We start from the raw sequence: 22,295 nt of genomic DNA on the forward strand, positions 1-22,295 counted from the left end.
TAAGTTGGTGAAGAGAAGGATTCAGATTGTTCTGATTTACATCACATGCCTGTATATTAACCCATCAGATCAACTGTGACTAGGGAGATGATAGGGTACTTGGATTGGAAGCCCAAACTAAAACAGGCATTGCTGGTCAGGAGAGGAGCAGTACTCCCCTAAAACAGAGGGTTTTGCTTCCAAGGGAGGGGAAAGACCTTGGGCAAACAAAAATAATAAAGGCCTAACAGGTTTCCTGTATTCTCTACCTCCACTGCTGGTAACCCCATCCTCCTTGCAATTACCCACGGCAGAGTTCTGGAATTTCTCTTATAGCAGACTGCCAGTTGGCCCCAATATCTGTTTTCTTTCCCTCCACCCGGCATTTTGCTGCTTACAGCATGAACATGATGGCTGGAGCTCTATCGGGTACCATGGAGTCAAGTGCCATATTGTGGAGATGACTGGCCATTAAGCCTTTTAGGTTTTGATTAATTTCTTTCTTTAATGAAAGAGAAATGAATTTCTATCCTGTTTGTTGTTTAGTTGCTCAGTCGTGTCCAACTCTTTGCAACCCCATGGACTGTAGCCCACCAGGCTCCTCTGTCCATGAGATTTCCCAGTCAAGAATATTGAGGAGTATGTGCTGAAGGAAGAATATTTCCTTCTCCAGGGGAATCTTCCTGACCCAAGGGTCAAACTCATGTCTCCTGTTTGGCAGGCAGATTCTTTACCACTGAGCCACCACAGAAACCCTCTACCCTGTTTAATCTGTTCTTATTTTGGATGCCTGATAGCTCATAGCTGAACCTAATCCTAACCCCCTCACTCCTCACATCTAATCAAGGCAAAACAAAATCTAGAAGAGTGGCATGCAGTGAAACAGGTTAGAGTGGATTAGAACCAACCACCTGGACTTGAATCTAGGCTCTGATCTAGGCTCTGTCATTTACCAGCTCTCTGACTACCTGCAAATTGTTTTCTCTCTCTGTACCTCAGCTTCCTCAGGCATAAAATGAGGTCAACAACGTTATCTACCCCATAGATGGGTTGTGAGAATGATGTGAGATAATTCATATAAGCACTGAGAGTAGTGCCTGGCTCATAATAAGGGCTCACTGAGTGTTAGCTACCATTTTCAGTGCCCGCCAATTTTACCTGCTAAAGATCCTATTCCTCCACAACATCCTATGCAGCATCCTGCCTCAGCCTGATTTTTCTGGAACACTCCAATCTGACCAGGTCACTCCTTTTTGAAACCTCTTGATGACTCTCCATTATCTACAGAATGAAGGCTTAACTCCATAGGTGGGTGACCAAGGCCCTTTTGGATGAGGGACCAACTGGCCTTTTGATGCCCACCACCTGCCACTCCTTCACGACTGACCACACTCTGACCACAGCACTGAGCTGTCTTCTGTCACCACCTCTTGACCTACCTCAAGAGTGTCAACCACTCCCACTCCCTCTCTCCTGAACTTTTTCCTCTTTTGGCTTCTGTGGCACCACACACTCTCCTGATTTTCTTCCAATCTCCCTGGCTGTTCCTTTTTCATCCTTCTCATGGGCTTCTCATTCTCCACTCCCTTGGTAAGTGTCAGAGTTCCCTCCTGAGTCCACTCCCTGCATGTCTTCTTGCCAGTGAGGGCATCCACCATCAGGCTTTCAAGCTCTACCTTCATGCTGTGTTCCCCTGATCTCCTTTCCTGACCTCCGACCTGGGCTCTGGTCTCCCACATTCTCCTGAAGATCACACAGACACAACTTAGCATCTCCAAAATGGAACTCATCTTCCACCCCAAACTCGCTTCTCCTCTTTGCACTGAATCTATTTGTGGCACCACCATCATCAAAGCCAGAAACACTCATTCTCTACATCTAACAAATTAACAAATACTGCCAAACTCATATCCCCAGTAACTCTCCAATCTGTCTTCTCCTCTCCATACTCACCACCATTGCTTTAGTCTGGCTCTCCAGCAAAGGTCCCTTCTCTGCCTCCAGTCTCTCATGCCTTCAATCCAAATGATGACATGTGCCACCAACCTACAGTGATAGTCTTAACGTGCTGCTGCCCTGCTTGAAACTCTTCACTGGTTTCCCCTGCCCACTCTGACGAAATTATTCCTTTCCCCATAGTTGTTAAACACCTACTATGTACCAAGGACTATACTTGGTATTAAGAATACAAACTGGTCCCTGCCTTCTGCCACTTATCTGGTATGAGAGAAAAAACCACACACTAATAAAATACTAAGTCTTGCAACAGATATATTCACAGAGCATCATAGGAGCATAAGACTGAGTTCCTTGAAGCAGAGACTTGGGTGTTTATCTTTGCATCCCCAACAACTGGTACCAGGTCTGATTCAATAGAGAATTGTTTTTGAATACTCAACAGATTATCTCTTGATCCTCAGTTCCCCTCTACGTAAAATGGCTCATAGCTCACATATCAAAAGAATTAAATGTATGAACTCTGTTGGAATCCTGATTTGAATTAACCAAATGCAGTTTTTAAAATTAGACATCTAGGTAAATTTGAACAGAAGGTATCTATTTGATAATATTAGGGTATTATTTCTTGGGGGTTTTAAAAGTGTTATAATGATACTGTGATGTTTAAATTTTTTTTAGAGAAATGTAAGGAAGCATTTTAAAATGAAATTATGCAATGAAAAATCATCTGGGATTTGCCTGAAAATAATTCAGTGGTGTTGGGTGGGGGGTATCGCAGAAATAAGACCGGCAGCGCCTATGTTAATAACTGCTGAAGCAAGATAACGGACAAAATAAATGACAAAATTAATCTCTCAAGGTTCTGTTGCCATTCAACAATGTGACTATATAACATTTCTGATATAGTGCCTGCTGTTTCAAAAAAGGGTAGTTTTGCTTCTCCCCCTTACTCTTTTAGTTTCATCCAGGGCAGAGCAGGAGAAACAAGGCAATGGTGTGGGAGTCAGAAGTCCAAAACTCAAAGAACTGGAAATATACTCAGCATTGTCTCTCTCTCTCCTCTCGCCTGATAAAGACAGAGTAGCTTAAGCATCAGATGGCTCCCAAGTAGCCTTGGGTTTGGACATGAGTTTAAGCAAGCTCCAGGAGTTGGTGATGGACAGGGAAGCCTGGTGCGCTGCAGTCTATGGGGTTGCAAACAATCGGACACGACTGAGTGACTGAACTGCACTGAGCCTTGGGTAGGAATGGCAGTGCTCCAAAACCAGCAGAACAAGACGGAAAAAGCCATAGCTTGAGTTTCTGTGGAGAGGAGAGAAAAACTGCGTCAGACAGAAACATGAACTCTTGGCTGGAAAGGGCTCCTCTGCTGGTTGAATCCCTGTGTAGTAGTGCCACCTGGTGGCTCCATAGCATCGCTTTACCTAGTTTTGGGATGCAGTTGACTCTCATAGATCTGACTGCACTGAAAATTCTAGAAAGGAACAGTCCCTGTCAACCAAATGTTCCCTGAACTGCTCAGAGTTAAGCATAACATACCCTATCCCTCATGTACTGAAAAGTGCCTTGTATTCAATCTCTGTTACAGCACTTCTCGCTGTATTAGCATCGTTTACCAGCGGGCATTCATTCACCCAACAAATTTGTTTAAGACATCGGAGATAGAAAAGTGAACAAAACTAATTCAGTATTTAAACAGTTAAATGTGTAAACAGAATTTAAAAACTCACTTTCCAGGCTTCCCTGGTGGTCCAGTGGCTAAGACTCCATGCTCCCAATTCAGGGTTCGATCCCTAGTCAGGGAACTAGATCCCACATGCCACAACTAAGAGTTCTCATTGTGAAACTAAAGCTCCCACATGCTGCAATCAAAAGATCCTTCATGCCACAACAAAGACTGAAGATCTTGAGTGCTGCAACTATTAATAAGACCGAGTACAGCCAAATAAATATTTTTAAAAGTCTGCCTGCCTTAGGGATATATGTACAACATGATAAATACAATTAATACTGCTGTATGTTACATATAAAAGTTAAGAGGGTAAATCCTAAGTTTTCTCATCACAAGGAAAAATTTATTCTGTACCTATATGAGATGATGGATGTTCACTAAACATTGTGATAATCACTTCATGATATACATAAATCATATCATACTGTATACCTTAAAATTTATTATATCTCAAAACTGTAAGAAAAAATATATTGCTGCCCTTTGCTGAGCAGTTACTCTGCACAAGGCACTGTATTTTACATTATTGATACATTATCCCATTTAATCTTCTCACCAAACCTGTGAGGCAGGAAGGTATTCCTATGTCACAGATAAAGATAATAGGGCCAGAGAGATTAAATTGTCAAGGATCACATAGCTAATAAGCAGATAAGCAGAAAGCCTGGGACTTGAACTTAAGCAGTCTAACATCAGTAACTGAATTCCTAACCACTAGGACATACTGCCTCCCTCCTTATTATTTTTTTTTTTAATCATTGCCTAGTCTCTGGCTTTCCCCTAGGGGTAAGCCTGAGGTATATTCCTACAGTGGCTCAGTGAGTGGAATTAATTAGATATTTCAGTTGGTTGCATTAAATTTAACTGCTTCCCTACTCACCACTGGAGAAGGCAATGGCACCCCACTCCAGTACTTTTGCCTAGAAAATCCCATTGCTGGAGGAGCCTGGTAGGCTGCAGTCCATGGGGTCGCTAGAGTCGGACACGACTGAGCGACTTCACTTTCACTTTTCACTTTCATGCACTGGAGAAGGAAATGGCAACCCACTCCAGTGTTCTTGCCTGGAGAATCCCAGGGACGGGAAGCCTGGTGGGCTGCCATCTATGGGGTCGCACAGAGTCGGACATGACTGAAGCAATGTAGCAGCAGCAGCAGCTACTCACCACACATTTTTTTTTCAACTAGGCTGAGTGCCGAAGAATTGATGCTTTTGAACTGTGGTGTTGGAGAAGACTCTCGAGAGTCCCTTGGACTGCAAGGAGATCCTACCAGTCCATTCTAAAGGAGATCAGCCCTGGGATTTCTTTGGAAGGAATGATGCTAAAGCTGAAACTCCAGTACTTTGGCCACCTCATGCGAAGAGCTGACTCATTGGAAAAGACTGATGCTGGGAGGGATTGGGGGCAGGAGGAGAAGGGGACAACGGAGGATGAGATGGCTGGATGGCATCACTGACTCGATGGACGTGAGTTTGAGTGAACTCCGGGAGTTGGTGACGGATAGGGAGGCCTGGCGTGCTGTGATTCATGGGGTCGCAAAGAGTCAGACACGACTGAGCGACTGAACTGAACTGAACCAACATGCACCAATTCTTGCAGGATAAGATCAAACCCATGCCTCCTGCAGGAAGCCTTCCCTGATTTCTCCAGCCCACTACTCACTGGTTCATTCAATAAGCATTTGTTTCCCCCCCTTTAACATCATTCTCTCCCAAATTCCTTCTAAAGGAATGGTTCATGTCCAATAAACTTTCTGGAGAATATGGAGAACAGTAAAGAGGAATTGGTGGCCCATCTGTGGAGAAGTTTGGCTCAAATATACCTCCAGGTTTTCATGTGCCTATGAGCATAGAATGAAACGACTTAGTTGGAGAAAAGACAACATTAGCTCCTCTGGCTACCCATAGTTTTCACCCACTGGCCTGCTCATGATCACAGCCCAGCCTCATTCTAGAACAGACTTTTAGAGTTGTCAAGACACAGGAAGAGGCCATCTTCAGCATTGTCATTGTTCGTCCAAATCTTGTCTACTGCTAAGAAGTTCTGACGCAAACATCCACATAAGATTGTTATTTTAGATGGAGATAGGGCTTTCCTGGTGACTCAGATGGTAAAGAATATGCCTGCAATGCAAGAGACCCAGGTTCAATCCCTGGGTCCGATCCCTGGGTCAGGAAGATCCCTTGGAGAAAGAAATGCTAACCCACTCCAGAATTCTTGCCTGGGAAACCCCATGGACAGAGGGGCCTGGTGGGCTACAGTCCATGGGATTGCAAAGAGTCAGACATAACTGAGTGACTAACACTTCCTTAGATGGAGATCCGATTATACCCTAAAGAGAATAAAAATCTATGAGTAGGAGCTTTCAGAATGGCTTGGTAGGAACCTCTGGAAATCCACTTTTGCAAAACAGCAATGAGAACACTTGCAAAAACTGTTAAAATAAATGTTTTTGGAACTCTGGAAGTGATTCAAAAGTATGCAGACACCAATCTGAGGAGCATTTATTCAAGAAAACTACTGAGTCTTGTTAAGAACGCTGATCTTTGAGGCCTTTTAACTTGCCCTATTTCAATCCCCCTCTCTCTTGACCAGTGTAGTCTTGAAAATCAGCAGTCTCACACCCATGGTAAAAGGCCATGAAAGCCAGTAGCCTAACAGTCATTGGTGGGGGCAGAGTGAGTGAACTGAAGTGAAGTCGCTTAGTCATGTCAGACTCTTTGTGAACCCAAGGACTGTAACCTAACAGGCTCCTCCATCCATGGGATTTTCCAGGCAAGAATACTGGAGTGGTTTGCCATTTCCTTCTCCAGGGGATCTTCCCGACCCAGGGATCGAAGCCAGGTCTCCTGCATTGCAGGCAGATGCTTTACTGTTTCAAAACAGCCTGAAAAACTCTCATCCTCAGAGCACTATCACTATTAGATCTGTCAGCTCCCAATGAAAAAGCCTCCTTCCCATGGCTAGCAGTTATTTAACATGACTCAGCAGGACATGAGATAGTGGGAAAAGCCACATCTATGGGGGCATTTGCCGAAAAGTTTCAGTGGCAATTGTTTAACATCACAGCTGCCTAAACCATGATACCTGTTGAGATAAATGTGCTAAGTCACTTCAGTTGTGTCCGACTCTTTGCAACACTATGGACCATACTCCTCTGTCCAGGGGATTATCCAGGCAAGAACACTGGAGTGGGCTGCCATGCCCTCCTCCAGGGAATCTTCCTGACCCAGGGATTGAACCCACATCTCTTATGCCTCCTGTGTTAGCAGGCGTGTTCTTTTCACTAGCACCACCTGGTGGGAAAATAAGAGACTGATTAAAAAACTTAAGATTTGGGGAATCAGATATCCACAGATGTCTTTGAAAAGCCACAATACATTCCTAAGGATCTAAAAGTCACACATGTCAAGGGCTGTGTACCTGCCCAAGAAAGACATATAAGGCTCCCATTTCTCACCTCTGGCTAACCTCGAGTCTGTGAAAACATGAAGTGAAAGCTAAGACAGAATTGTGAACTGCTTACCAGAGCACTGGGGGGATTCCCTGGCGGCTCAGATGGTAAATAATCTGCATGCAAAGGATACCTGTGTTTAATCCCTGGGTTGGGATGATCCCTTGGAGAAGGGAATAGCAACCCACTCCAGTACTCTTGCCTAGAGAGTCCCATGGACAGAGGAGCCTAGTGGACTATAGTCCACAGGGTCCCAAAGAGTCAGACATGACTGAGTAATTAACACTTTCACTTTCACTTTACCAGAGCACTGAGAGTGTACCACAATACACACAGAGCTGGTCTGTAGTAAGTGGGAGGTTTATTGGTTCAAGACACTATAGAAAAACTCCCACCAATTTTTAGCTGACAGCTAAGCTACAAGCTTAGTGATGTATCTGGGCAAGATTTCAGTGGCAACACACAACAGGAAAAACAGAATTTACAGAATTCAGTTCAGTTCAGTTGCTCAGTCGTGTCCGACTCTTTGTGACTCCAAGCACACCAGGCTTCCTTGTCCATCACCAACTCCTGGAGCTTACTCAAACTCCTGTCCATCGACTCAATGATACCATCCAACCATCTCATCCTCTGTCCATCCCCTTCTCCTCCTGCCTTCAATCTTTCCCAGCATCAAGGTCTTTTCAAATGAATCAGTTCTTCGCATCAGATGGCCAAAGTACTGGAGTTTCAGCTTCAGCATCAGTCATTCCAATGAATACTCAGGACTGAATTCCTTTGGGATAAACTGGTTGGATTTCTCTGCAGTCCAAGGGACTCTCAAGAGTCTTCTCCAACACCACAGTTCAAAAGCATCAATTCTTCAGTGCTTAGCTTTCTTTATAGTCCAACTCACATCCATATATGACTGCTGAAAAAACCATAGCTTTGACTAGACGGACCTTTGTTGGCAAAGTAATGTCTCTGATTTTTAATATGCTGTCTAGGTTGACCATAGCTTTTCTTCCAAGGAGCAAGCATCTTTTAATTTCATGGCTGCAGTCACCATCTGCAGTGATTTTGGAGCCCAAGAAAATAAAGTCAGCCACTGTTTACACTGTTTCTCCATCTATTTGCCATGAAGTAATGGGACCAGATGCCATGATCTTAGTTTTCTGAATGTTGAGCTTTAAGCCAACTTTTTCACTTTCCTCTTTCACCTTCATCAAGAGGCTCTTTAGTTCTTCTTCACTTTCTGCCATAAATATAGTGTCATCTGCATATCTGAGGTTACTGATATTTCTCCTGGCAATCTTGATTCCAGCTTGTGCTTCATCCAGTCCAGCGTTTCTCATGATGTACTCTGCATATAAGTTAAATAAGCAGGGTGACAATACAGAGCCATGACGTACTCCTTTTCCTCTTTGGAACCAGTCTGTTGTTCCATGTCCAGTTCTAACTGTTACTCCCTGACCTGCATACAGATTTCTCAAGAGGCAGGTCAGGTGGTCTGGTATTCCCATCTCTTTCAGAATTTTCCACAGTTTATTGTGATCCACACAGTCAAAGGCTTTGGCATAGTTAATAAAGCAGAAATAGATGTTTTTCTGAAACTCGCTTGCTTTTTCGATGATCCAGTGGATGTCGGCAATTTGATCTCCGGTTCCTCTGCCTATTCTAAAACCAGCTTGAACATCTGGAAGTTCACAGTTCACGTATTGCTGAAGCCTGGATTGGAGAATTTTGAGCATTACTTTACTAGTGTGTGAGATGAGTGCAATTGTGTGGTAGTTTCATCATTCTTTGGCATTCCCTTTCTTTGGGTTTGGAATGAAAACTGACCTTTTCCAGTTCTGTGGCCACTGCTGAATTTTCCCAATTTGCTGGCATATTGAGAGCAGCACTTTTACAGCATCATCTTTTAGGATTTGAAATAGCTCAATTGGAATTCCATCACCTCCACTAGCTTTGTTCTAGTGATGCTTCCTAAGGCCCACTTGACTTCACATTCCAGGATGTCTTGCTCTAGGTGAGTGATCACCATTGTGATTATCTGGGTCATGAAGATCTTTTTTGTACAGTTTTTCTGTGTATTCTTGCCACCTCTTCTTAATATCTTCTGCTTCTGTTAGGTCCATACCATTTCTGTCCTTTATTGAGCCCATCTTTGCATGAAATGTTCCCTTGGTATCTCTAACTTTCTTGAAGAGATCTCTAGTCTTTCCCATTCTATTGTCTTCCTCTCTTTCTTTGCACTGATCACTGAGGAAGGCTTTCTTATCTCTCCTTGCTGTTCTTTGGAACTCTGCACTCAAATGGGTCTATCTTTCCTTTTCTCCTTTGCTTTTCACTTCTCTTCTTTTCACAGCTATTTGTAAGGCCTCCTCAGACAGCCATTTTGCTTTTTTGCATTTCTTTTTCTTGGGGATGGTCTTGATCCCTGTCTCCTGTACAATGTCATGAACCTCCGTCCATAATTCACCAGGCACTCTGTCTATCAGATTTAGTCCCTTAAATCTATTTGTCACTTCCACTGTATAATCATAAGGGATTTGATTTATGTCATACCAATAAAGAGACAAATTATTTTTAAAAGACCCAAACAGAAATTCTGGAGTTGAAATATATAATAAATATTTATTGGAGGAGTTTAACGGCAGATTTGAGCTGGCAGAAAAAAGAATCATCAAAATTGAAGACAGGTCAATTGAGATTGACTAGAATGAGGAACAGAAAGAAAAAAGAATGAAGAAAAATTCACAGAGCTTCAGAGACCTATGAGCATACCAACATACACATAATGAGTCCCAGAAGGAGAGAAAGAGAAAGGGACAGAAAGTATATTTGAAGAAAACATGCCTGATATTCTCCAAAATTGATGAAAAACATGAATCTATACATCTGTGAAGCTCAACAAATTCCAAGATAAACTCAAAGAAAATCACACCTAGACACATCATAAAACCAGAAACAAGACACGGATTTCCATTCTTGCCACTTGTATTTCACATTGTGTTGGGGGTTCTAGCCAGGGCAATGAAAAGAGAAAAAGATATGTAAAACATCTATGTTGGAAAAGAAGTATTTATAGGTGGTATGATATTTTACACATAAAATCCAAAGGAATCATAAAAATACAATTATAACTAATAAAATCAGCAAGGTTTCAGGTCAACATACAAAAATCAACTGTACTAGCAATGAACACTCCAAACAGGAAATTAATGAAACAATTCCATTTATAATAGCATAAAAATTACTTAGGAACTAATTTAACAAAGGGGCTTCCCTGGTAGTTCAGCTGGTAAAGAATCTGCCTGCAATGCAGGAGACTCCAATTTGATTCCTGGGTCATGAAGACCTGCTGGAGAAGGGATAGACTACCCACTTCACTATTTTTGAGCTTCCCTGGTGGCTCAGCTGGTCCATGGACTGTAACATCCATGGGGTCACAAAGAGTTGGACATGACTGACTTTCACTTTCAACTTAACAAAAGATGTGCAAGACTTGTATATGTATGGAAGTATGAAAGGGAAAGTCGCTCAGTCATGCCTGACTCTTTGTGACCCCAAATATAAAGAATCCTGCGCCCATTGATCAGAAGACTTAATATTGTTAATATGGCAATACTCCATAAATTTTTCTACAGATTCACTGCAATCCCTATCAAAATTCTAGCTGTCTTGCTGAAACAGATGAGATGATCCTAAAATCACATGAAAATTCAAAGGGTCCAGAACAACCAAAGCAATCTTGGAAAAATAAAAAGAAGATGACTCACAGTTCATAATTTCAAAAAATACCCCAAAGCTATAGTAATTAAGACTGGTACTGGGGGAGGTTAAACAGAGAGATCAGAGAAATAGAACAGAGAGATCAGAGAAATAGAACTGACAGTCCAGAAATAAACTCAGACTTTCACAGCGATTGATTTTCAACAAAGGGTGCCAAGACCACTCAAGAAAGAATAGCCTTTTCAACAGATGGTGCTGGAACAACTAGATATTAACATGTAAAAGAATGAAGTTGGACTCCCACTTCATGTTGTATGTAAAAAGTAACTCCAAATTGATCAAAGGCCTAAATGTAAGAGATTAAATTATACAACTAGAGGAAAACAAAGGTATCAATCTTCCTAATCTTAGATTAGGCAACTGTGTCTTGAATAACTCCAAAATTACAAGCACTGGCTTGTAACTGAGATTTGTTTTTAGTGAAAGATTAAAACTCCTGAAAACACGCTTAGAATTTCTTAATTCTTTAGGTCTGTTCAGCATTTTTGGCTTCTCTAATACCTATCTGCCTGCAATGCAGGAGACCTGGGTTCAAACCCTGAGTGGGGAAGATCTCTTGGAGAAGGAAATGGCAGCACACTCCAGTATTCTTGCCTGGAAAATCCCATGGACAGAGAAGCCTGTGGGCTACAGTCCATGGGGTCACAAAGAGTTGGACACAACTGAGCTACACAACACTTTCACTTTCAACACTTATTTATTACATGTGGGGTGCCACTTACATCTTCCCTTAAGCTCCTGATGGCACATACACACAAAAGTCTGTTTTAATAACTTTAATAATAATAATAACGACAGATATAACACCTAACATTTAAACAGTACTTACTGTTTAAACATGGATGAATCTATAGATTATCATACTAAGGGAAATACATCAGAAAGAGAAAGACAAATACCATATGATATCACTAATAGGTGGAATCTAAAAAAAATGATACAAATGAACTTATTTCAGAACAGAAACAGGGGAATTCCCTGGTGGTCTAGTGGTGAGGACTCTGTGCTTCCACTGCAGGGGGCACAGGTTTTATCCCGAATCAGGGAACTAAGGTCCTGCATGCCATGCAGTGTGGCCAAAACAAAACAAACAAACAACTCAAAACAAAACTGATTCACAGACTTCAAAAACATACTTATGGTTACCAAAGGAGAAAGGTGGGGGAGGGATAAATCAGGAGTTTGACATTAACATATACACACTGCTATATATAAAACAGATAATCAACAAGGACCTCCTGTATAGCACAGGGAACCCTACTCAATATTCTGTAGTAAGCTATATGGGGAAATAATCTGAAAAGAGTGGATATATGTATATGTATAACTGAATCACTTTGCTGTACACCCAAAACCAACACAACACTGCAAATCAACTATACTCTAATATTTAAAAATAAATAAATAGCACTTACTGTTTGCCAGGCACCATCCTAAGTGCTTCACCTATATTAACTCTGCAAATCCCCCTAACACATCTCTATCTAACAGATAAGAAAACTACAGCACAGACAGGTTGAATAACTTGCCCAAAGTCACCAAAGCCTACAGAGCATGGAGCCCAAACTGCAAAACAGGCAGTCTTCCCCCAGAGGCTGTGCTATTCATCTGAGCGAGCACCCTTAACTCTTCAGATCGAGGGTTCTTATAAACCATGTGGCTTTGGACTAGACTGAGGCCAAAGTGTGTTTCCTAGTCCCACTCCCTTCACCCTGGATTTTAGTCACTTTAAAATTTTATTTTAATTAATTCATTTATTTGGCTGCGCTGGGTCTTAGCTGTGGCACACAGGATCTTTAGTTGTGGCATGTGAACTCTTGGTTGTGGCATGTGGTATCTATTAATAGTTTCCTGACCAGGGATCAAACCCAGGCCCTCTGCATTGGGAGCATGGAGTCTTAGCCACTGGACCACCAGGGAAATCCCTGCCTTAGATTTTAAATCTTAGAAACTGTACTTTCAGGTATCACAGAGAAGGAGATGATTTTCCTATATAAATTTGTACAAAATCACTTTCACCCTGGGGGTAAGAATTAAGAAGAAGAAAGATTGGAATAGAGCTAAGGAAAAGATACCTTTTTCAGAACACAATAAGCAAAGACAAGGAGGAAGAAATCAGATTGAGAGGGGACAGCAGGTGATTTTCTTTAGTGAGATTTGAGGTAGGAGTTACCAGGATGATGACCACAGGCCAGCGAGTACAGGGGACTAAAAGGTATGTGGTTTTATCCATTCTCTTTCTTGTCTTTCAGCCATACCTATGGCCTCCATTACCTGGGGTCATCTCTACTGAGAGAGCAGGCCCTCTTGGCAACTCTAGATTCCAGCCACATTGTCCCAATGGGATGTCCCCAGCAAGGCCACTAAAAGGCAGCCATTAGTAATGAGCTAAGCCTTTTTTATCTTTTAAAGAAATACTAACTTTCCCAAGAAGGTTTTTACATAAAATGAAGACATTTTGTGTTCGGTACATCATATTTTTCTTTTATCAGAACACTGATGAAAGAGCTCAGTGGGAGCTGTCTGACAGTCCTTAGAATTGCTACCAGGGAAAGATAAGTGGTACAAGAGAGCAGTGGGAAAATACCAGTGCAGGAAAAGCTGGATTTTTTTTTTGGGGGGGGGGCTTTCTGTTTATTCTTTCCTGCATCAGGACAACACATGAGATAAGAACTTGTGATAAGTAAACAATACCTATGCCCCCTAAGGTCATTGTACATCATCCCTGTACCTGAATGCCTATTTACCCCAATCACTAGTTATTTCAGTAAATATTTTTTGAGTGTGCACTATGTGCCAGGCACTGTTCTACGCAGTGGGGATGCAGCACTGAATTAAACAGATACAAAGGTTTGTGCTCATGAAGCATACTACTTCGTCCCTCTTTTCCTCTACCCCCTTTTCCTTCTTCATCTAGTAGAGAACATCAAGTTGTAAATTAGGAAACCTGGGTTCTGGCCCTAGCTCTGCTACAAATTAGATGTATGATCTTCATTAGCATGTCCAGGCTCAGGTGTCCTCTCTGCAGTCCCTAAAGATGAACAAAACATCCATCTTGCAGTTGTGGGGAACTCCTAAATCAATCTAATATAGATTCTGTTTTCCAGGGGCTCACAGACTAGTAGGAAGGTCAGAAACAGTTCCAGATAACTACAATGCAAAACTGAAGGTGACAGAAAAGTAAAACAGGGAAAGGTGACCAAGAGAACACGAGATCTAGGTTTCCAAACAAGTGGTACTGTCTGACTTGGGCCTTTAGCATTACAAAAGATTGGGGTATGTGTGAACAGATAGGGATAGTTTTCAAGGAAGAATGTACAGAGGGAGTAAGCAGAACAAATAGTAGTAAATGGATGATCAAGGTTCCAATAAGGGCGTTCAGCGTGGCTGGAACACACTGAAAGAGTCAAACACCAAATTCACATGCATTTTTACAAGGAACCAAGAGATTGAGACATTCTGCTCTTGACCCATAACCACGAGGTCAGTTGATGGTTTTACTCAACATTTACAACCAATATCATTGAGCGCTCACCAATTACACAATTTCAAAAAATACTAGGACTTCTAACTTACAGATTAAATGACTTACGCAGTGGGTATAACATATAGACAAATACAGAAGCTTTAAAAGTGAACCATATTCTGTCAGATTAAAAGAACAAAACATCTATACATGTCATTGGAAATAACACTGTGGTTTCCTTCAGCCCCATGCAGTGATACAGAGGACACCAGCATCTCTCATCCTCTGGTTACTAAGTGGTGGTGGTTTAGTTGCTCAGTCGTGTCTGACTCTGTGTGACCCCATGGACTGAAGCCCGCCAGGCTCCTCTGTCCATGGGATTTCCCAGGAAATATACTGGAGTGGGTTGCCACTTCCTTCTCCAGGGGATCTTCCAAACTCATGGATTGAATCCACATCTTCTGCATTGCAGGCAGATTCTTTAGGGACTGAGCCACCAGGGAAGCCCCATGGTTAAAAAGCACTGGTAATCAATGTTACTTGTTTCCTTAGGGGGAAAAAAAAACTCCACATACTTCTGTTTGTTTTAATCAAGATGTTCAATTAAAGAAATAACTAAATAATTCCAGATCTTATTTTAAAAGAAGATGCTATTGTCTACAGAAGTTTCATTTAGAATGAAACTCTTCCATCTTTCTGTCCACTCTGGGGTCTCTGGAATCAAAGAGCCCAGCAGTAGCAGCAGCAAATGCAAAGCAAAATGTTTTGTCACTAGCCTGTTTTCCCTCTTACAATTACTTGCCTTCCTTGTTCCTTTCACTCCATTCCTTGAGTGTTAACCAACATTTCTACCCATGTTTGGGTTATTGTTGCTTTGTGATAAACCAATCCAAAATTCAGTGGTGCAAAATGACCATTTTAATTTGCTCTCAGATTCTGTTTGGGAACTCAGGATATGGCAGGGATGTCTTGCTTCTACTCCATGAGGTATTGAGTCTCAGCTGGGAAGACACAACAGCTTGGGGACTCTAATCATCTAGAGGTGTCTTCGTTCTCTGGTCTTCTGGTTGATGTTTGCTATTAGCTGGGACGTCAGCTGAGGCTGCTGACCAGAGGACCTGTAGGTAGCCTCACCATAGGCTTAGGCTTCCTCAAAACAAGGCAGCCTCAAGGAAGTCAGACTTCTTACATGGCAGCTTAGGACTCTAAAGATCAATGTCCCTGAAGATAAGTCACAAGCCATGCTGCCTCTTATGGCCTCAGAAGTCACAGAGTCTCATTTCTTCCTATTATGTTGATTTAGACAATAGAAGTCTGTCCAGATTTAAAGCAGAGGGGACGTTAAACCTACTTCTCAATGGAAGAGTGGCAAGGTCACATTATAGAAGAAAGCATGGGATGAGACATACTGTTCTGGCCATCTCTGAAAAAGACAATGTTTTCCCTCTCATCCATTTATCTTGCTGAAGTATACTCCGATGATTTTTCTTTTTTTTAGCAAAACACCTTAGAAGACTGTTATTTCTCATTGAGGCCCCTAAGTTCTGATAGAGGGTAACTAGATGCTTTCATCTACACCCAGCCCTCAATCTTTCCTATTCAATACATCTAACCATTTCTCTGCTATATACAGCTCCTGGCAGAGAGGAAATTTGGTCTCCTATAGGCTGCTGGACTAGGCACTAACTCTGAGGAGAAAAGCAGCCACTGACATATGGGAGCTGTCCTGGCCCTCAGCTAGGTCTTGGTGTTCTCCTGATGAGTGTAATATAACCAATTTCACAGACCATAAACATCAAACAAGGCCACTCTGTGACAAAATCAAGACTACTGCATCCATGTCTGAAAAGAGACAAAATGCCAACTTTGATCAAACCACAAAATGGCCAAAACACCCTCCTATCCTGGCTAATAGCTGCTACTTTACCAATTAGCCTCTTTCTAGTCTATTCTCCTGCTGCTGCTGCTGCTGCTGCTAGATAAGATTAATCAAGATACCCAATCATGGAATTATCCCTATGTATAGTCTGTTGCTTCCTAACAATGCAATTCAGAATGAAGCCTCACTTCTTTAAATTCTGCCCCAAATCACCTAATACAAGTCCAAATCCTATGATAAGTCCTTTCTAACACCCTCTGAGATATTCCACCAGCTCCCCATGGTGTGCATTCTGCCTTGACTCACTAAGTAAGCAACCGACTTGCTCAACCACAGGTATGTTCCTGGTGGTCTTCAGCTGCAGCGCACTGGTGACTCCTCTGCTGCTGCTGCTGCTAAGTCACTTCAGTCATGTCAGACTCTGTGCGACCCCATAGACGGCAGCCCACCAGGCTCCCCCATCCCTGGGATTCTCCAGGCAAGAACACTGGAGTGGGTTGCCATTTCCTTATTCAATGCATGAAAGTGAAAATTGAAAGTGAAGTCGCTCAGTCGTGTCTGACTCCTAGTGACCCCATGGACTGCAGCCTATCAGGCCCCTCTGTCCATGGGATTTTCCAGGCAAGAGTACTGGAGTGGGTTGTCATTGCCTTCTCCGGGTGACTCCTCTAAGAACCTTGAAATTAGAAAACACATTTCTGGCAAGGCCATTTCTGATCTTCTGATCTCCAGCTTTCAGTAAGACTTTTACATGCAGTTTTGGAAGACAATTATATGAGTTCTTTGGATCTCTGAAAGCTATTAAAATGCTCCCATAGATACTACATATATTTATGTGTGTGTGTGTATGTGTATATGTATGTGTATATATACATATATATATATGAGTAGGTTATCAGGGTTTCTTCATCATATTACCAAGTACAGAAAAGTCATCATGATACGTAGTAGCAATAACTCTCCTGTCTCCAACAGGTCACAGGATCTAAGGGCAACCTGGCTGCAGGCACATGGTTGTTTAGGCCTCTACTGTGGGAAAAGCAGTAAGTTATACACCTAGCAACTGGCTCATCAGTTGCAGATTCCAGATTCTAGAATATATTTGTGTCTCTTCCTCCTGTTTTTTTTCTAATCTTATTTTTCAAAGAAACAACATGACATTAACTATGATAACTACCCATCTCCCCTCTCCTTTATAGTTCTCATTCATTTGATGTAAGAATTCTCATCCTCAGAAAAAACATTCCAAAGAAAACAATGACATCCATACCTTGTGGTTAAGTGCCAGATTGAAAACCTCACTCCACTTCAGGTTAGAGACACATACTGATTTACAGTTAGGGACTTCCTGGCAGTCCAGTGGTTAAGAATCTGCCTTCCAATGCAGGGGACATGGGTTTTATCCTTGGTCGGGGAACTAAGATCCCACATGCCATAAGGCAACTAAGCCTGCCTGCTGCAACTACAGAAGCCCACGTGTCACAACGAAGAACCAACGCAGCCAAAAATAAAAAATAAAGTTGTTTAGGGAATCAGCCGTAACAAGCAGGAAGTCTGGATTAGAAGAAATCTTGTCTGAATCTGAATTCAGCTGCTCTGACACACCTGGCCGCAAATTCCCTTTAGCATCCATCGGTCTGCTCTCAGGATCCATAAGCTACTGAGTGCTTGAGCAACAAAATTCAATCATTCCTACTTAGGAATCACTTAGGACACAGTGATGCATAGTTCAAACTAACACAGGTTTCTTTTATTTCTTTTTATCCCCTCACATTCCATTGAAAACTATACTGTCTATAAGACTAAGTGCAAATTAGGCAGAGATGAGGACTGGTGAGGAGGGGAGGAATCAGTGTACAACTCATCAACCATATGTGAAATTTATTTGATATTCAAGAGTCATGTGTGTGATTACTGATAGGGTTCAGAACATGCTACCCCAAAATATGGTGCCATGGCATACTGAATATTTTAAAGCTGAAGGAGTTTGAGTAAATAGTAGAAACAAGGTCACTTGACCTCTTTGCCCCTCTTCTCTCCTGAAACAAGTCATAAAATCCTCATGTGAGAGGTTCCCTCCTTATATCCAGAGGAGAGGATAATTTTTCTCTCCAAATACAAAAGGATGCAGAGAAAATCCTAACAAACAGGACTTGCTAAGTCTCCCCCAGTTTACTATACTTCCCTTGTACTCCTTAATTTGTCTTATTTCCCCATGATTTCCCACTCTTTGTCAAACCTAGCATAAAATTTTGTTGTTTGTTTAGCCACTAAGTCATGCCACCTGGGAAGTCAGCATAAAATACTGAACTCAGTTTCTCTGGGTCTTTATTTGCCTGTGACAGCTCCAATGTCATGTAAAACTTACATTAAATACATTTGTATGCTTCTCTATTGTTAATCTGTCTTTGTCAGCTTAATTTTCAGACCCAGCCAGGGACCTTGAGACAGTAGAAGAAAACTTTTTCCTACCCTTACAGTGTCCTGCTGATTCCCTTGTACTGGAAGACCTTCAGACTTCTGAAACATCCAGGTCACTCGTCATCCTAGCATCTTGCTGGTCACTGAAAAAGCTCACAGTAGACCTAAGCCAGTTTATTTGGACTTTTTTATGTGCATTTTATGTATGTCTTCATGATTGGTCTTGAGGTTTTGTTTTGCTTCATAACTGGCCTGGGGAGAGATTTGGGAGCCAACACTAACAGGTCTAGAATGAGTGACATTTCTGAAAAATGTGTCCTGATCTTTTTCAGGCCCATGGAAGAGTTTGGAGGGTAGGCAGAACTACGGACTGCCATTCCCTGGTGACACAGTAGTAAAGCATCTACCTGCCAATGCAGGAGACCTGCGTTCCATCCCTAATGAGGAAGATCCCCTGGAGAAGGAAATGGCAACCCACTCCAGTATTCTTGCCTGAGGAATCCCATGGACAGAGGAGCCTGGTGGGCTACAGCCCATGGGGTCACAAAAGAATTGGACATGACTTAGTGCCTAACAACAACAGCAACCCTCCAGTAGGCTGTTTAGGTCAATCTATAAAATAAGGTTTCATGTTAATCTCTGGCACAGTAAGGTTTCTTGTTCCCTTTGTGCTCTAGAGTGAATAAACTGACTATTTCTTCTGAAGAGGGAGGGATTTCATTGAGGGTGAAAAAATCAAAAATAAACTACTTATCACACTATCTCAGTTCTGGCTCCTTATACAACTATTTCTGTGTTGATTAGATTGTCCCAACTGTCCTTTCACTTTTTAACTTCAAACATAATTACCAGAAGTTAGAACACATCATTTTTTTTTGGTGATGACACAAGTGTGAGTTCTATAAATAACTAGCTGTGTGTGTGCCCGTGTGCTAAGTAGCTTCAGTCAATGTCTGCCTCTTTGTGACTCCATGGACTGTAGCCCACCAGGCTCCTCTGTCCATGGGATTCTCCAGGCAAGAATACTGGAATGGATTGCCACGCCCTCATCCAGAGAATCTTCCCGACCCAGTGTTTGAACCCATATCTCTTATGTCTCCTGCATTGGCAGGCGAGTTCTTTATCACTAGAGCCATCTGAGGAGCACAAATAACTACCTATTTGAATATAACTCAGAAAGGGATCTGAAAAGAAAACAACTATTGTGTTTTTTAAATGATTTAAGAAACTCTGATCCCCATGAGTGAAAAAAAACTGATGCAAATTTTACTTTGTTTAGTTCAAGAAGATTCATCTTTGCTCATCCATTTAAAACATACAAATGAACAACCAAAACACATCTGTTTTATTTCATATCTAACATGGCTTAATTCAGACTTGTTTAACCTTTAGGAATATGCTTACTCTCCCCTAGAGATGTCCTTTCTGGTTACTAATCTCAGTTCTGTTTAGACTAGTACTTCTCTAAGTGTGTTCCGAGAACGCCCAGAATGAGCAGTATCAGCATCTCCTGGGAACTTGTAGGAAACATAAATTTGGGGGCAAATGCCAGACCCACTGAATTAGCAACTCTTTGGTGGAATTCAGCAATCTGAGCTCTAGCAAGTCCTCCAGCTGATTCTGATGCACAGGAAAGTTTGAGAACCACTGACTTGGACTGCCTGCTATACTGCTGTTTCTCTGGCAAACAAAGCAGCAGGTATGATGATTCAAAAGTTTTAAAAGAATTGCTTAGAATTTCAAGTAAATCCACAATTCCCAGCTGTGAACTGAGTTTTCTAGAAAACCAAACAGCTGGCACAGAAGCGTTTCAAATGATTAGACCAGACAGCCCTTGAGTTCTGCCACTTTAGTACTACCCAGAGCTCGGAGAAAGCAATGGCAACCCACTCCAGTACTCTTGCCTGGAAAATCCCATGGACGGAGGAGCCTGGTAGGATGCAGTCCATGGGGTCGCTAAGAGTTGGACACGACTGAGCGACTTCCCTTTCACTTTTCACTTTCATGCATTAGAGCAGGAAATGGAAACCCACTCCAGTGTTCTTGCCTGGAGAATCCCAGGGACAGGGGAACCTGGTTGGCTTCCCTCTATGGGATCGCACAGAATCAGACACGACTGAAGCGACTTGGCAGCAGCAGCAGCAGAGCTTGCAGACTATGCATGTAAAGGGAGGTCTTGCTCTCTGGTAAGACTGACTCTCCAGCAGGGGTCCTGGAAGTACCACTGTGATGGATAAATGCTCTCACCAGGTATAAACGAGTTTGGGCCTTAAGTGATACTCAGTCACACTCCAGATAGCTGAGCTAACCAGGAAGGGAATGTGCTTGGAGAAAACTGCACATAGTTCCCCCCTGTGTATTTTATCTTTAAAATATATGTCAAATCATCACATCAAAGACCATCCCAGATGGCACCCTCTGGAGCGTTTGTGGCCCCCGACAGGTTTTCAAAACACTTTATCTCCTTGTATTGTAACTGCCTGTCTCCAAATGCATACTGTAACTGACAGGCTGTAATGGTCGAGGAAAAAGGTTAATTCCTTTCCTCACACAGAGCTTCCAGTGCAGTACCCAAAACAGCGCAAGTGCTTGGTAATTTGTTAAAAGGGAGTCAACTCGTCCAAAGTAGAATCTGAAACCAGGGGCTCAATAAAATCACTCCAATAAAATCATCCCATATAGGTACAATTCGCATGTGCCGGTGCCCCGCCAACAAAATGTTTTTTCACTCTGCTGATTTTACCTTCCATTCATCTGTTCGCCACCTCCCCTATCCCCAAACACTACAAAGAAGATTCACACACTCATCACCTACACAATTACATACCCTCTTCCGACACCCTTGTCATCACTTCTCGCCGCCGGGTCCGTCAGGCTGTCAGTTCCCCCGACTCCTCACCCCCTTTCACTGCGGTTCCCCTGTTCCAGCGCGACTGGAGGCCAGGACGTGCCTACACCTTCCGCCCAAAACAAGTGTTACAAACTTCCGCCTCCTCTGCTCTCCTGGTGCCGGCTGACAGCCCCTGCTTTCCAGCCTCGGAGAGAAGCTGCGCCGGAGCGGCCAGACTCAGTTAGCCGGTGGCCCTTACTTAGGATCGGTCATAATAGAGAAGAGCACTGCATATTTCCCAGATGCCCTGGGGCGACGTACAAAGGAGCTCCCACAATCCTATTCGCTTCCGCTTGTTCCACCCCCGAACCCCGGCATTAACCCCTTCACGTCCATGTTTGTTGGACAACCCCTGGCAGGCAGATTGCATCATGGGGAGATCCCCGACACTTACGTGGTAAAAGACGTGAAAGGTGGGACCTCTAGTTACAGGCTTCCCTGGTGGCACTAGTGGTAGAGAATCTGCCGGCTAATGCAGGAACATAAGAAACGCAGGTTCGATCCCTAGGAATGGCAACCCACTCCCATAATCTGGCGTGCTGTAATCTATAGGGTTGCACAGAGTCCGACCCGATTTAGCACGCAAGCAGGTCCCTCAGTTATAGTTATCTCATTTTTGCAACTTGCTTGTAAATTGGCTTGTAAGCTTACCTACTCATTTATAAATAAGACCTTAATATACTTGTTAAGTTGACAACATGAACAGTTCACAATGATGCCTTTTAAGTTTCTGAACCAACT

General features: G+C 42.6%; 1 protein-coding gene across 2 annotated transcripts in view; it reads right to left on the reverse strand.

The window, feature by feature from the left end:
- Nucleotides 1–21,809, reverse strand: part of SLC25A53 (solute carrier family 25 member 53) — a 57,959-nt gene extending 36,150 nt beyond the window's left edge. For both annotated transcript variants that reach the window (XM_027533479.1, XM_027533478.1), the window contains exon 1: nt 21,492–21,809. The gene's annotated coding sequence lies outside the window, so the exon portion shown is untranslated. The remainder of the gene's footprint in view (nt 1–21,491) is intronic.
- Between the last annotated feature and the right edge of the window lie 486 nt (nt 21,810–22,295).

This window comes from Bos indicus x Bos taurus, chromosome X (assembly GCF_003369695.1).
Source record: "Bos indicus x Bos taurus breed Angus x Brahman F1 hybrid chromosome X, Bos_hybrid_MaternalHap_v2.0, whole genome shotgun sequence".
In the NCBI taxonomy this organism is placed as follows: Eukaryota; Metazoa; Chordata; class Mammalia; order Artiodactyla; family Bovidae; genus Bos; species Bos indicus x Bos taurus.